At 29.6% G+C, this 16,424-nt stretch overlaps 1 protein-coding gene and 1 long non-coding RNA gene across 7 annotated transcripts in view; both read left to right on the forward strand.

Annotated features, from left to right (window-relative positions):
• Window positions 1–16,424, forward strand: part of LOC119599967 (fasciclin-3) — a 243,190-nt gene that overhangs the window by 95,445 nt on the left and 131,321 nt on the right. The window lies entirely within an intron of this gene.
• The window catches only part of LOC119599969, a 39,852-nt gene that overhangs the window by 7,137 nt on the left and 16,291 nt on the right, over window positions 1–16,424 (forward strand). The gene's annotated exons all lie outside the window — the stretch shown is intronic.

Below are 16,424 nucleotides of genomic sequence, written 5' to 3' on the forward strand. Positions count from 1 at the left end.
AATAGTATGTATAGTTCAACTAGTGGTTATAATATAAATTCTCTATCATCATAAATACGTTTATATGTATGTATATAAATTTGATTTACATTCACATTTTACTTTTATACAAATATTTTTTACCTACATATGTATGTATATGAACACATGATTTTCTATGTCTCTATTGCTTGAACTCAGGTTATGCTTGTCTACATGCCGACATATTACTCATAGCCATGTATTGCTGTATAATGACTGGCAGGCTTGCTAGATAGCTGGCTGACTGACTCAATTGCATACATTCATAGTCATTTGATGATGTCCAAAATAATATAACAACAACAATATTTTTGTCTATAAAATCTGAAAATTTTTAACTCGTTTTACTAACTAACTTCATCATAATGCATTTTACACACTTTTTATGTGAATGTTTTTGTTTAATCATGCGAGGGTGGTGTGGAAAGTTTGTGAGATATTTGACTTGAAGCGAAATTGACATGCGTTCATATTAGCGTAGCAAAAACATTCTAATGACTTGTACTTACTCAGGAACTTAACTTTCAATGACAACTTTACAACGCTACATTACCTAGAATGTGTCTAGTAATGACTTACAAATAATTATAAGCAGTAAGTACTTACTATTTAGTTTTGCCATTTTGTTTTCAAATGTTGTTTTTTACAAAAAGGAAAAATATGTATGTTTTATGTCAAAAGTTATAGTAGACGAAGTAAACTACTTAACTAAATCCTTATTTGCAGGCGATCGTTGTAAGTGCTTACCCAAATCCTTACTTGTAACTGAGCGTGATAAGTACTTGCTTCTAATGTCATTAAAATCTTAGCAGTAATACGTGGAAAACACTATGTCATTCAACATCCTTGATCTTATGCGATAATATAAAAATGTCTTTTGATTCGTCAATAGGAAATATAATGGACTTATTGGTCTGTAGTCCTTTGACTTGTGTTAAATTTCTCTTCTTTGAGTATGAAAAGACGTTTCACTCTTTTCTAGCTAGAGTAGTTTCCAAATCTTGAGTAGTTTTCCAATATCGACTTTTGAAGCATAATGGTATATAATCTATAAATTCCCGGCGACTACACTTCCAACAGAACCCTCGTTTTAATAACTATATGTATGTAGCTACAGTATAAATTAATTTTATATCTACCTACACTCAAATATAAATTTGAAGGCCTATATACATAGAATAAATGCATGTATGTATGTAAGTGCAACATGATGATGTATACATTTTAGTTTATTTTGGTCAATTTTATATGTAAATTTTTTTCTGGTTTGCTCAATATATTTTTATATAAATTTTTCATAAATTTAACTATTTTTTTCTCGTTTGAAAGTTTAATAAATTTAACTTTTACTCTTTTTAAGCTAAATATATAAACCTAACAGCTATAATTTAATATTTTTTTTATACACCTGCACTTGCCAAACTATGATGATGTTAACTTTTTAAAAATGCAATAAAACAAATTGTATATACATTTTTGGTTATTTGATTTTAATCAAAAAATACATATAGTTTTATTAACAAAAAAAGTTATAAACCAGTAGATTTAATGGTTTATTAAATTTAATTTTGTGAAGATTATATTTCTATAAAATACAGATGGAGGTGAAAGTCTAAAGTAAAATTATTAATATGAGTTTAATATTTATTACTGGCATTAAGCCAATTGCTAGGATAACAGCATTATTAAGAGATTTTTTTCATTGAAATGTATATTAGAAAGATAATCTGCTAAATAGTTTAAAATAGTTAATAGATGGTTTATAGCTAACATATGAAAAGAGATCTTGAGTCGAAGACTAGATTTTTTGGAGATATTAAATCACGTGGTAAAGAGTTATTAGTTTAAAAAAGTATTAATTATAATACCTTAAACCACTATAGTGGGAAGGGTATTATGGGTTTGTGCTGGTGTTTGTAATACCAAAAATATTGGTTGTACATATAAAAGAATACCAGTCAGCTCAGAATCACTTTCTGAGTCGATTAAGCTATGTCTGTCTGTCTGTCTGTCTGTCTGTCTGTTTGTCTGTCTGTCTGTCTGTCTGTCTGTCTGTCTGTCTGTCTGTCTGTCTGTCTGTCTGTCTGTCTGTCTGTCTGTCTGTCTGCCTGTCTGTCTGTCTGTCTGTCTGTCTGTCTGTCTGTCCATGTAAATATTGTGCGCACGCTACAGGTTGCAATTTTCAAGATAATTTGAGGAAATTTGGCACATTTGGTCTATCTGTCTGTTTGTCTGTCCATGTAAAACCATTGTGCGCACGCTACAGGTTGCAATTTTCAAGATAATTTGATGAAATTTAGCACATGCTCTGCTTTCGTAATGATTGGGCCTCATCATGTTATATTTAAAATAATATAATTTTGTGTATAATTTCGACTTTCTATGTATAACCTTATCACTTGCTATTACCTGCCGATAAATATTATTATTTCAATCAAGTTTTCACAATCCGTTATAACTAGGACTTCCGCCTAAAAGCTAGTTTTGTGATTTGGTAGATGGTAGTATATGTCTTTATTCTCGTTTTCGTGTTATTTTTTAAGGCACCCTTCGAGGTGGATTTCAAGACGTGATTTTCTTTCTTTTCCGTATAATTCTGATTTGGGATTCTTTTCAGTGAGGTAAGGCTTAGCTTCGACTGGATTATAGAAGGCGTGAAACTCGTTTTCATCTTTGATTTGTTCACAGTAGTAGTAGCATCTCGAGAGATTTTATTCTCTTCATATATTGAGGGCGAATCCGATATATTCTTTTGCGTTTTCTTCAACTTCCTCCCCTATATCCCAAAGAGTGGTTTTTTGAGAATAGATAGTTTATCTACTCTATCAATTGCCTCCTTCATTATACCCTCTACTTTACCGTTTTTGTTGTGTTCATCTGAAAATCGAGACCATCACCTATATTTAAAGGCTAAGGTTGATTAGATCTCTGTCCGAGTACATCCTTCTCTTTCATCCCTATATTTTTGCCAATGCTGAAAACATGCTGAAGACTTAAAGCCAAGGTACCCAGCTCCGTAGTAGTATTTTGCTCACGATCACTGTATGACGATGGATTATTAACAAATATTAAAACAAATAAATTTCCAAAATGCCTATAGTGCAGTAGCTTTTAATATTTATTTTACTTTAAACAACATCTTTCAAACTCAGACTCATCTGCATTTCTATAAAAAAAAGTAAAAAACTAATTTTCTTTATTGTTTCGAACAATCATTAATCCATGAACCATTTCATTTCTAACACCCGTATTTTATACATTTATATAATTTGTTTATTTAATGTCATTTTGTATTCTCCTTTGCTATGTACTCTTAAAACAAAAATCGATTAAAAGGGTCATCTACTACATCCTATTCCCCAACAAAAATGAAAATATATTTTAGCCAAATTATAATTGTTATAAGAAAATACTTGCCGTTTACTTTGCTTACCCATAAACCAAAAAAGAAGAAGTTAATTTATAACCCTTTAAGACATAATGTTATAAATTTTGTTAAAATCTTTGAAACATTAAATACTTACGCACCCAGAAGTAGAAAAAGAAAAAACAGGCAGCCTTTTAATTTCGTGGCAAATAAATTTGTTAAACAGTTAAATGGCTATAGAGACCAACAGGCTATGTCATATTAAGACTTCCTGCTCAGCCTATAACCACTTGTTCCCATTACTATTTATAAATGAAAAATTGTGCCTTCAAGTGGAAATAAAATTCCTTAAGGATTACAAAGATTATAAAACCTAAAGAGGAATATAAAAGAGTTTCCTTTTAAACACACACACACGCACTCTAAAAAAAGAACTCCTTAACTTTTTATATAAAATTAAATGAAACTTATTTATGAGAAAAGAAATCACATTTTTTGATTTTGTCATAATTCTTTGCTTATTCTTTCTACATCTAACTTTTGGTAATTAGAAATTTTAATTTTGTTTCTTCTTCTTCTTTAAGGGCAGCAAATTTATTATAAAAATTAAATACAAAAAGATTCATTGCATGTTCAAAATTTATTGATCCCTTTTTTTCAACTTGACAAATTTTTGCTTATTTCGTTTTTTTTTTTTGTTTAAAAACCAGTATATGAACAAAAAATTCATAAAAATAAATTTTGTTGCTTCTTTGCTTTATGACATACAATCTCAATTAAACAATTGTCAAACTTTTTGTCCTGGACAATAATTTTTGTTTTTAGATTGTTTTTGTCTTTTGGCCCATCCTTTTGTATTTAATAAATGTGGCTGTTTGTTGCCATCGTTCTTGTTGTTGCTTTCAATGTAAATGTTAATAAAACTAATTAAAAGGGTTGTTAATATTAACCCCTTTTTTGTTATTTAATGTTTCTGATTTTTTCTTTTGCTTTCTATAAATTAAAGAGATTTTAAACATTTGCCCATTTGTTTTTTAAATCGTTTAAATTGTATGGGGTTTTAAGTTTTAAAGGAAGTTTAAGTGTTTTTGATCAAAGATTAACTAACTGAAGATTAATTGATTTAAAAGTAATGCAATAAAAATGTCAAATTATTTACTACAAATTAAGTATATAAATGCGATTGGGATTTTTTTTATGGATTGGTCAATTAGTTCTTAAGGACATAAGATTATTTTATTTTGATTTTTATAAGGAAATTAATGACCATATTGCAATGTAAGGCAGAATTAACTGAACAATCTTTCTGAGTAAGCATTGCATGTTCATATGTAATTGCTATAAAGGTAGGGGGACTCGAGTTAACCTGACGATTGTTAAATCACTTGATGCTACAACGGCTAAATCATATGTGGCAAATAGGAATAATGAAACGGTGATTATAATTGCAAAGATCCTATGAAGTGACCCTATAGAGAAAAGGATATGCTAATCAGATGTTATTATGATGATATGTATTTTAAATTGACCCACAGGATTATGATCAAGAATCAAAAATTATTATCAAATCATATCAAATAACAAATTTTGTAACGAGGACGCTTGTCTCGGTGTTCCCAATCTTTAAAGTCATCTGTCTAAAACTTATCGTAAAGTCCGTCAAGCTGTATAATTTTCCAGTGAACATTCTAACCGCTCTTTATACCCCATACTTCTTAAGTAGAGAGGTTTTGATGCAAACTTGTTGATGTTTGTTAAAGCTGTAATGCACGATTGTCAGATCTTACAACGTTGTCAGAAAATGTCTAACAATAGTGTGAACTTACAATTTTTCTTTTGCAACGTTGCCAAAAAAAGCATCACTGACAATGTTGCAAGACAAAATTAGTAAGTTGACATTGTTGTTAGACATTTTGTGCACATTTTACTGTCAACGTTGTAAGATCTAATAACCGTGTATACAAAGCTTTACAAACCACTTTAAGTTATTCTAATTTCGAACCCCCGGTGCATAATACCATAATGAACCTCTCCCATCTTGGAGTGATTGCAATCCGGAGGAAGAGAGGTGCTAACAGTAACTCTAATCTGTCGGGACTATAAACTGGTGGTATCAAATATATCCTCGGCCTTTATTCGGAATAATTGGAGAGTGGTAGCTGTGATTAACATCCAAAATCGCGGAAAGAGAATGTTGGTTAAGAGGCTGATACACAGTCAAAACTATATTAATAGATAAGTTCGGTGTTGTACAACAGATACCCTTCAGACGAGTGACTGTGGGGCTAAGCATTAGGAATAGGTTGGGGTTAAATCAATAAGATGTAGGATGAATATGGACCTAGTCCACCTGTATACCTAGAATAAATGTATCGGACGTTTTTATACCCTACACCACTTCAGTGAGAGGGTATATTGGGTTTGTGCTGATGTTTGTAACGCACAATAATATTGGTCTTATACCCACCTTAAAGTATACCAATCGGCTCAGAATCATTTTCTGAGTCGATTTAGCTATGTCCGTCCGTCCATGTAAACCTTGTAGTCAAACTACAGGTCGCAATTTTGAAGATAATTCAATGAAATTTGGTACATGATCTTGGTACATCGTTCCATTATTTCACCTAGTCCCCATACAACTGAACCCCCCAATAGGGCTTGTAAACCTTGTAATCAAACTACAGGTCGCAATTTTGGATATAATTCAATGAAATTTGGCACATGATCTTTTATGGTACTGTAAACGAAGCCTGTTGAAAATGGTTTACATCGGTCCATTATTTCACCTAGCCCCCATACAACTGAAGCCGCCGAGTAGAGCTTTTAAGTTCATAATTATGTTTAATATACTTATATCTCGACAAAAAGCTGCAAAAACCAAGTTCTATACAAGATTTGATGACCCTCACGAATTCCATAATAATAGGTCCTCATATGACCCTAGTCCCTATGAGAAGCCCCCTTCAAAATTTCACTTAAATGTCCACAATTTTATTCAACAATAAACGGCTTAAGTATGTATATCTGAGGCAAGGTACAATTCAATTTAAATGCTTTATTATGGCAAATAAATCACATTATATTTTTATCAGAGGTGTAGGGTATTATATGGTCGGCCTCGCCCGACTATAATTTCTTACTTGTTCTCAATGAATGTGTCGGATTGGTGATAGATGTACGGTATCTTATACAAGTGACACCATTGAATTTCCCATCCTTCTCAGGGAATGTTCAGGGTTTACTTTCTCTGTGAGTTAGAACTTATCTTATTGATGTATTCGTATTTTGCTCCCATGCAGCTCCCTCATAAAATTATGTTTATATTCATAATGGACGTTTAAATGCATACATATGTATGTACTAGTAGAGCACAGAAATTCCCATAGACGAAAATTATTAAATTTTTATTTTGCAAAAACTAAACTTAACAAACAAAACTTTTCATTATTTAGTTAAATAGCAAAACCATTAAATAAATTATCCACCTAACAACTACATATTAACCCAGAATCTAAACACTTAAAAATATTAAATTACTAACTGTCATCATTGTTAGACGAAAACAAAATTTCGCAACAACACACAGGTGGTTAAAGCTTTTGATTTATTATCAAACCATACATACATACGACGATGACAATTTAAGGTTTTAGTTTTACTCATACGTTTTCCATCATAATATATAAACTTTACAAAAGTTTCAATTACCATATTAACACTTTAAATTTATAAATAATGGCACATGTGAATTACTTTTGTGGCAACGATAAAGTGTAACAAAAATTTTTGGTGCAAATGCAAACATACGATAGTTTGAAGTTGTATTAGATTCTCACCGCAAACTAAAAACAAAAACAAAACAATACACATTCTGTGACACCATCATCATCAACCTAATGATGACATAGTTATTTATTAAAATAATAACAAAAACTAAACAACATTTCATATAAAATTTTTAATAATAAAATATTTAGTAGTTGTTTATAAATGTTTATTTTCTATAAATAAATATTTTTGTTTTAATATTTCTATTTTATCTCAAGCAACTCATTCCTATAGAAAATTTGTATATGTATTCATGTTTATAAACATTTATTATGGTTTTGTATGTGTCATAGACATGGCTTAAATATAAAACAAATACTAGCTTGTTTTTTTGGATGCATTTTCATGTCACTTCTCATAGAAAAGTGAATGCGGTTAAGAGTTGTATAAAGAAAAAAAGCCCCAAACTGGTTTAACTGGTATGGGTGGGTAACCATCAACATCAAACATAAAACTATGATGTTGATGATGATGATGACGACAACAACAACATTGCTGTTGACTACAGCAAATACTACTACATATCTAGATATAAAAATAATTGTGTACGTGAGCATAAACAATTGTATCTAAGTTTTTTTCTCTCCTTTTTATTATATGTTGCATTGTCTGTCATGTCAGTCAAACTCTTTTGGTTTGTAATTTTTTTTTTGGCTTGCAACATTGATTGCCAACTAAATATAGAGTTGCACATAAAAATTTAATTTAATTAATGCTTTGTCATTACATCAACAGATATACAATTAAAGTGATTTCTCTTTTGTTGATATGATTAGTTTTTTTAAAACAAAAGTTATTCTAAGATATATTATTTTATTTTTAGGAAGAAAAATATTTGTGGAAAATATAAATAAGAAAACTTTCTCATGGGGCAATAACCTCTGATTGGAAGATTAAAATCTGTAAATAGAACTAACTTTTACGAAAAGAAGTTATTTTTACCCTTCTTCACTATAGTGGGGAGGATATCATGCGTTTGTACTGATGTTTGTAACACACAAAAATATTGGTCCTACCCCCACCTTAAGGTATAACGATCGACTCAGAATCACTTTCTAGGTCGATTAAGACATGTCCGTCCGTCTGTGCAACCGCCTGACTGGCTGTCTATGTAAACTTTGTGCACAAGGTACAGGCCGTAATTTTCAAGATATTTTGTTAAAATTTAGACAATATGTGGTTTTCGGTCTAAGGACTAAGCCTATTGACCCCATATAACCGGACCTTCCTAGTTGATCTTTTTAGCTCATTACTACATAACTACAAAAATATTTGTATGTCTCTTCAGAAATCGGCACAACAATATAATTAACATTGCGCATTTTTGTAATGATCGACCCTCAATTAACTCTAGCCCTAACAAACTCCCCTTTAATAAATTCCTTAAAGGTGCTCTTTTAGATAATAAGCTTTTTATCCATGAATTGTTTAAATACATCGGAATAAACACAAAAGAACACAAAAGTTAGAGTAGAGTTAGAGTAGAGTTGGAGTAGAGTTAGAGTTGAGTTAGAGTAGAGTTAGAGTAGAATAGAGTAGAATAGAGTAGAGTAGAGTAGAGTAGAGTAGAGTAGAGTAGAGTAGAGTAGAGTACAGTAGAGTAGAGTTAGAGCAGAGTTAGAGTAGAGTTAAAGTAGAGTTAAAGAGTAAGAGTAGAATTAGAGTAGAGTTATTGTATAGCTTTATTAATAAACCAATTTTTATATTATTAACGGTTTATAATAAAATTTTGTATGGAAAATTTGTTTTATAAACCTTTTATAAAATGTTGTTTACTAGTAAGAGACTTACCCCCTTATATTATACGCACAATAGGAACGAACGACGAATTTTTCGGAACGAATATTCGTCGTCAGAAATAGAACACACTTGGGTATATGAAAATGTACACAATCATTGCGTATGACGAAATTCGTCGTACGTAACGAACTATGCGATAGGTTTATTTCTATTTCTTACGCAGACGAACGACGAATTAATTGGGGAAAATTGTTTTAAAACCAATTCCGGTAGTCCGAATTTGCTGAAATTTGTCGGTTGTAAGTACAGCTAATAAGCTATTAAAACCAGTTCTCGTGACCTGAATTGTCAGAAATTTGGCAGTCTGGAGTACACTTGATGATACTACAATGCTATGTTGGAATATTTAAAATTAAGTTCGAAAATTCGAAGTAATGTTCGAAAAAATTTCAAAGCTGTTAAAATAATCTCAAAATTGGGGATATTCACAAAAATATAATTTTAGTTCTTTTCGAGGCCAATTTCTTACATTTTCTAATTTCGAAATAATGTTCGAATAAATTTTAAAGCTATTAAAATTATCTCAAAATCGTGGAGATTCACAAAAATATTTTTTTTTCCTTTTTCTTACTTTTTCCAATTTCGAACAAACAAATTTTGAAACGAATTCGCAGTAAGAATAATTTGATTGTGTTCCCTTCGACGAATTTACTTAACAAATTTTTGTCGACTAGTTAGTCGTGCTATACGAAATTCGTCGTTTGTTCCAATTGTGCGTATATCATAAGGGGGTTAGAATATACATTTAGTCGACCGAGATACTATGCATTTCTCTTTTTGTATTACATACATAATATAATCTAGTTTACTAGTCAAAATTTTTACTATAACTTATTATAAATTTGTACAAGAAAATTGTAATTTTATTATTTATTTCTTGTACTAGTAGTTATGTTTATATTATTAAACAATTTATATACATAAGTATTTAGCTACGTGTTTATCCTTATATTGCAATTTAACTAAACTTCTAGATAAAGAGTCTTAATTTTCTCTATGTTTACAAAATTGTGGCAAAAATTATATTTCATCATTTCATAAAATAACACCTGGTTAGGTATAGTAACTAAATATTATGTTGTCAAAAGTCTAATACATATAATATATAAGTAGTATATGCTTATACCCTTATACTTAACTCACAAATCCAAGTATGTACTTACCTCTAACATAGATATACACTAATACCAACTTATTATCTGTAAATTTGTTAGACATGTCTATTATTTTCAAATGGAAACATGTACTAACATGTCGTTATAAGCAACAGCTACCTACACAGAAAAAAATATGCACAATTTTTTTCTTAACAATCGTTTGCTTAAATTTAATTTCGATTTTTATAAATATTTTTATTTGGGTTTATAACGAATTTGTTTGATGTTCACACAGAAGGAAAATATTTTCTAACAAACACTTTATTGAAATAAATTTAACTTTCAGTAAATATTTTTACAGATTCAATAAATGTTTTTGTTTGAGTTTTATTTTTATGTCAGCATATGGAATACAACAATAAAACCAGTTTTGGAATGTACTAAAATGAATTGATATAATTCTTATTTGGTTTATAACATTTAATGTATAAGTGTTTCAGTTTTCACAGTACAAAATAATAGTTTCTAGAATTAGAAACGTTTTCTTAAAAATGTTGTAAGTATATATGTAATTTTTTTACTACTTTTAGTTTTAAATATTTTTTGTAAAATTTTTGTTAAAATTTAGTATATATTTTTTAACAAAATTTTTATAGATTCAATAAAAAATTTTCTTATTATTATTGCCAAAATACAATAAATAATTTAACTATTTCAGATAACATATTTGCTTGAATTTCAGTACAAATACTAATAACTTGTGTTATTGTTTCAGTAAAATAATTGTTTGGAAATGTTGCGATTATTTATTAATGTTTTTCGTAAATAGTATATTATTTTAATAAGAAAAATCCTGAAATTTTTTCAATAAAGAATTTACGAATTTGAGTACTTGATTTTACGAATTTCGTGATAGGTCCTATTTTAGTAAAAAAAATACTTGGCTTTATGAATTTTTTGTTTGATTTTGAATTCCATTTTTTTCTGTGTACCTACAACACTCTAAGATAAATTCTGTCATTGAGGTAAGCTATAGCTACATATAGCAGCAAGAAGACATGAAAATGTTACATTATTTTAGGGGTGTAAATATAATAAATTATTTCATTAACCAGCTAAACAAACTCATGCATATGAGATATTTACATTTCCTTGTACAACAGACCTGACATCTACCACTAATGAATAACATCATTTAAAATAATATATTTAAGATTACTCACCACATACTAGACATGTTCTAGGATATTAGAAATAATAGGAAAATTTATGTTCTAATGTTAAGTAGAGATCATTATCTTTTAGTTAGTTCAAATGAGGGTACTTTTTTCCAAAGATCAGGGCTTAATAGCTGATGTTGGTGGCTTTTTGAAAAGAAATTAATTTGGTCACTATTTTTTGTGTTGTCTCCTTATTGCTTCGAAATTACGTTTATATTTACGGACAATTATTAATATTTAGAGTGGAGTCATGTTTCAGCAGAATTTTCTTCACTAAAAATTTAATGGACAATTTCTTACAGAATAGTTTATATGGAAAAAACTTTCCTTTAGATAATTTTTAATTTTATTACCATTTTTATTTCAGTAGCATTTTACTGAAAATACAAATCAAAAAACACAATTTACTTAACAGTAAATTAAAAATGTTCAACTATAAAAAATGTACTAAATAAAAAAGTAACATAAAAAGAACTTCCTAAAAAAAAGCATTGACACTTATTTTTACTTCATCACTTCAAATGAAAAAGACTTTGTACTAAATTAAAAGAAGAACTAGAAAAAAGTCCCTAAAGTCTATTGTTTTGTCTGCACTTTGTTTATTGAGTTAGTGTTTCATCATTTGTTTTATCTCTGCCTCCTTCCCATTCACCTGTCAATATTGATTTAAAGTCCATACACTTTTCTTTCTAATGTTCAATAACAATTTTGTGATTTGTTAATTCTTCCTTTCTTATAGTTCTTTTTTTTTCTAACAGCAATTTTATGGCAATTTTTTTTATTCGTATAGCAAACTAAACAGGAAGAAAAGAATTTAAATTTAGAAAATAAAAATTGTTTTATTTCCTTTTTCTTTAGTTTACCACCCTACAAAACGCAATATCTCAAAAAGAATAAAAAGCAATTTTTTCTACCAAACAAATTTTATTTATGCCATTTAACTCAATAATAATAGTAGAACATTTAAAACTTTGTAATATGCAGCGAAGTGAAAATGTGAAATACACTCGTTTGCAGAACATTGTCCGTTGTTACAGTAAAACTCTTTTGCTGTAACAAACAAATCTGTTATACACTAACTCCACAACTGCTGCTTAAGAACATGTATTATGAAATTTTTATTTTACGCTTTTTTACACATTTTAATAAAATTTTCATTTTATTTATTTTTTTAGCTTGAATTTTGAAGTGTTATACTCCATTATGTGTATATTTTTAAGGGTACTTGAAATCAAATCAAAGAAATTCATGTTTGAATTGCAAAAATAATTGCAGTTCTTTTTTGTTTACCGACGAAAATACTTGTTAATTTTTAGCTTTGGAATTTATTTATATTGAATTTGTTAGAAAAGAAAAGTTACATAAAAAGGGTTTATTTACTTTATATATAAAATATAAATATTGCAACAGTTTCTTTTAGTTCATGAAGGTATAGTCTAGTCTAGTCTAGTCTAGTCTAATCTAGTCTAGTCTAGTCTAGTCTAGTCTAGTCTAGTCAAGTCTAGTCTAGTCTAGTCTAGCCTAGTCTATAGTCTATCTATAGTCTAGTCTATAGTCTAGTCTATAGTCTAGTCTATAGTCTAGTCTATAGTCTAGTCTATAGTCTAGTCTATAGTCTAGTCTATAGTCTAGTCTATAGTCTAGTCTATAGTCTAGTCTATAGTCTAGTCTATAGTCTAGTCTATAGTCTAGTCTATAGTCTAGTCTATAGTCTAGTCTATAGTCTAGTCTATAGTCTAGTCTATAGTCTAGTCTATAGTCTAGTCTATAGTCTAGTCTATAGTCTAGTCTATAGTCTAGTCTATAGTCTAGTCTATAGTCCTAGTCTATAGTCTAGTCTATAGTCTAGTCTATAGTCTAGTCTATAGTCTAGTCTATAGTCTAGTCTATAGTCTAGTCTATAGTCTAGTCTATAGTCTAGTCTATAGTCTAGTCTATAGTCTAGTCTATAGTCTAGTCTATAGTCTAGTCTATAGTCTAGTCTATAGTCTAGTCTATAGTCTAGTCTATAGTCTAGTCTATAGTCTAGTCTATAGTCTAGTCTATAGTCTAGTCTATAGTCTAGTCTATAGTCTAGTCTATAGTCTAGTCTATAGTCTAGTCTATAGTCTAGTCTATAGTCTAGTCTATAGTCTAGTCTATAGTCTAGTCTATAGTCTAGTCTATAGTCTAGTCTATAGTCTAGTCTATAGTCTAGTCTATAGTCTAGTCTATAGTCTAGTCTATAGTCTAGTCTATAGTCTAGTCTATAGTCTAGTCTATAGTCTAGTCTATAGTCTAGTCTATAGTCTAGTCTATAGTCTAGTCTATAGTCTAGTCTATAGTCTAGTCTATAGTCTAGTCTATAGTCTAGTCTATAGTCTAGTCTATAGTCTATTATAGTCTATAGTCTAGTCTATATTCTAGTCTATAGTCTAGTCTATAGTCTAGTCTATAGTCTAGTCTATAGTCTAGTCTATAGTCTAGTCTATAGTCTAGTCTATAGTCTAGTCATAGTCTAGTCTATAGTCTAGTCTATAGTCTAGTCTATAGTCTAGTCTATAGTCTAGTCTATAGTCTAGTCTATAGTCTAGTCTATAGTCTAGTCTATAGTCTAGTCTATAGTCTAGTCTATAGTCTAGTCTATAGTCTAGTCTATAGTCTAGTCTATAGTCTAGTCTATAGTCTAGTCTATAGTAGTCTATAGTCTAGTCTATAGTCTAGTCTATAGTCTAGTCTATAGTCTAGTCTATAGTCTAGTCTATAGTCTAGTCTATAGTCTAGTCTATAGTCTAGTCTATAGTCTAGTCTATAGTCTAGTCTATAGTCTAGTCTATAGTCTAGTCTATAGTCTAGTCTATAGTCTAGTCTATAGTCTAGTCTAATAGTCTAGTCGATATCTAGTCTATAGTCTAGTCTATAGTCTAGTCTATAGTCTAGTCTATAGTCTAGTCTATAGTCTAGTCTATAGTCTAGTCTATAGTCTAGTCTAGAGTCTAGTCTATATCTAGTCCTATATCCAGTCTTATAGTCTAGTCTCATAGTCTAGTCTATAGTCTAGTCTATAGTTAGTCTATGTCTAGTCTATAGTCTAGTCTATAGTTAGTCTATAGTCTAGTCTATAGTCTAGGTCTATAGTCTAGTCTATAGTCCTAGTCCTTATAGTCTAGTCTATAGTCTAGTCTATAGTCTTAGTCTATAGTCTAGTCTATAGTCTAGTCTATAGTCTAGTCTATAGTCTAGTCTATAGTCTAGTCTATAGTCTAGTATCATAGTTCTAGTCTAGTCTAGTCTAGTCGAGTAGTCTAGTCTATAGTCTAGTCTATAGTCTAGTCTATAGTCTAGTCATAGTCTAGTCATAGTCTAGTCTATAGTCTAGTCTATAGTCTAGTCTATAGTCTAGTCTATAGTCTAGTCTATAGTCTAGTCTATAGTCTAGTCTATAGTCTAGTCTATAGTCTAGTCTATAGTCTAGTCATTAGTCTAGTCTTATAGTCTAGTCTATAGTCTAGTCTATAGTCTAGTCCTATAGTCTAGTCTATAGTCTAGTCTGTCTATAGTCTTAGTCTTATAGTCTAGTTCTATAAGTCTAGTCTTATATTTCTAGTCTATAGTCTAGGTCTATAGTCTAGTCTATAGTCTAGTCTATAGTCTAGTCTAGTCTAGTCTATAGTTCTAGTCATAGTCTCGGTCTATAGTTCAGTCTATAGTCTAGGTCTATAGTCTAGTCTAATAGTCTAGTCTATAGTCTAGTCTATAGTCTAGTCTATAGTCTAGTCTATAGTCTAGCTATCGTCTAGCTATAGTCTAGTCTCTAGTCTAGTCTTATAGTCTAAGTCTATGTCTAGGACTAGTCTAGTCTAGTCTAGTCTATAGTCTAGTCTATAGTCTAGTCTATAGTCTAGTCTATAGTCTAGTCTATAGTCTAGTCTATAGTCTAGTCTATAGTCTAGTCTATAGTCTAGTCTATAGTCTAGTCTATAGTCTAGTCTATAGTCTAGTCTATAGTCTAGTCTATAGTCTAGTCTATAGTCTAGTTTATAGTCTAGTCTATAGTCTAGTCTATAGTCTAGTCTATAGTCTAGTCTATAGTCTAGTCTATAGTCTAGTCTATAGTCTAGTCTATAGTCTAGTCTATAGTCTAGTCTATAGTCTAGTCTATAGTCTAGTTTATAGTCTAGTCTATAGTCTAGTCTATAGTCTAGTCTATAGTCTAGCCTACATTCTAGTCTATAGTATGAAATGAAAAAGTTGATTTAATGTTTACGTAATGTCTACAATTCTATCACTACTAAACCTTCCCTCAAAAATTAAATACTTGCAAATACTCCCCTTAAAATATGCTGTGTAATTTGTGTGAAAAAAATTACAAAAAAACATTTCGCATAAAATCTCCAAATTGTGCACAAATTAATTTAAATGCTTTCAAAATATTTACTTCCTCGCAACAAAGATTCAAATATGAATTACAATTAAATTTTCAAGACAAAGTATCATTGTTTGACTAAACAAATCTTAAACAGAGTGTAATTTTCCTTTTGGAAACAACTATACAAAAATATCAGACAATTTACACAAATTAACAAACTGCGGAAGAAATAACAAAAAAAAAAACATAATAAAACAAAAACAAACAATTCACTCAATTTAAAGTTGAACCTTTAAAGAAAATGACAATTTTCCAATGAAAAAAATTAACAAAAATAATAATAATAATTATATTGCAATAAATAGCAAAAGAAAACGAAGACAAAAATTTATGAGACAAACAAGATAAAACAATAGAGCGACAGGTGAATAAAAATTAATAAAAAGGCGGAAACATGAACATGACAAACACTAAGTACAAGTTGAATAATTGTAAAGTTTAAACTTGAGCAATCAATTTCATAGTACAGTGAAAAATAATTTTTTTTTAATTATAAATAATTATATTAAAGGAGTTTTTAAATAAAATTTTTAACAATTATATACATGCAATCGCACACAGAGTGAGGCAGGTAAACCGTATATATTTATGTAACGTAATGTAAACTTTATATTTTACATGTAAAATAAAACAAAAATTATATTAAATAAAATTTGTAATTTTTTTCTTTTTGTTATTTTTGC

The sequence above is a fragment of the Lucilia sericata genome, unplaced genomic scaffold (assembly GCF_015586225.1).
Source record: "Lucilia sericata isolate MDLA Ls3-8-SP2 unplaced genomic scaffold, ASM1558622v1 Contig000098F_arrow, whole genome shotgun sequence".
NCBI classification, from domain to species: Eukaryota; Metazoa; Arthropoda; class Insecta; order Diptera; family Calliphoridae; genus Lucilia; species Lucilia sericata.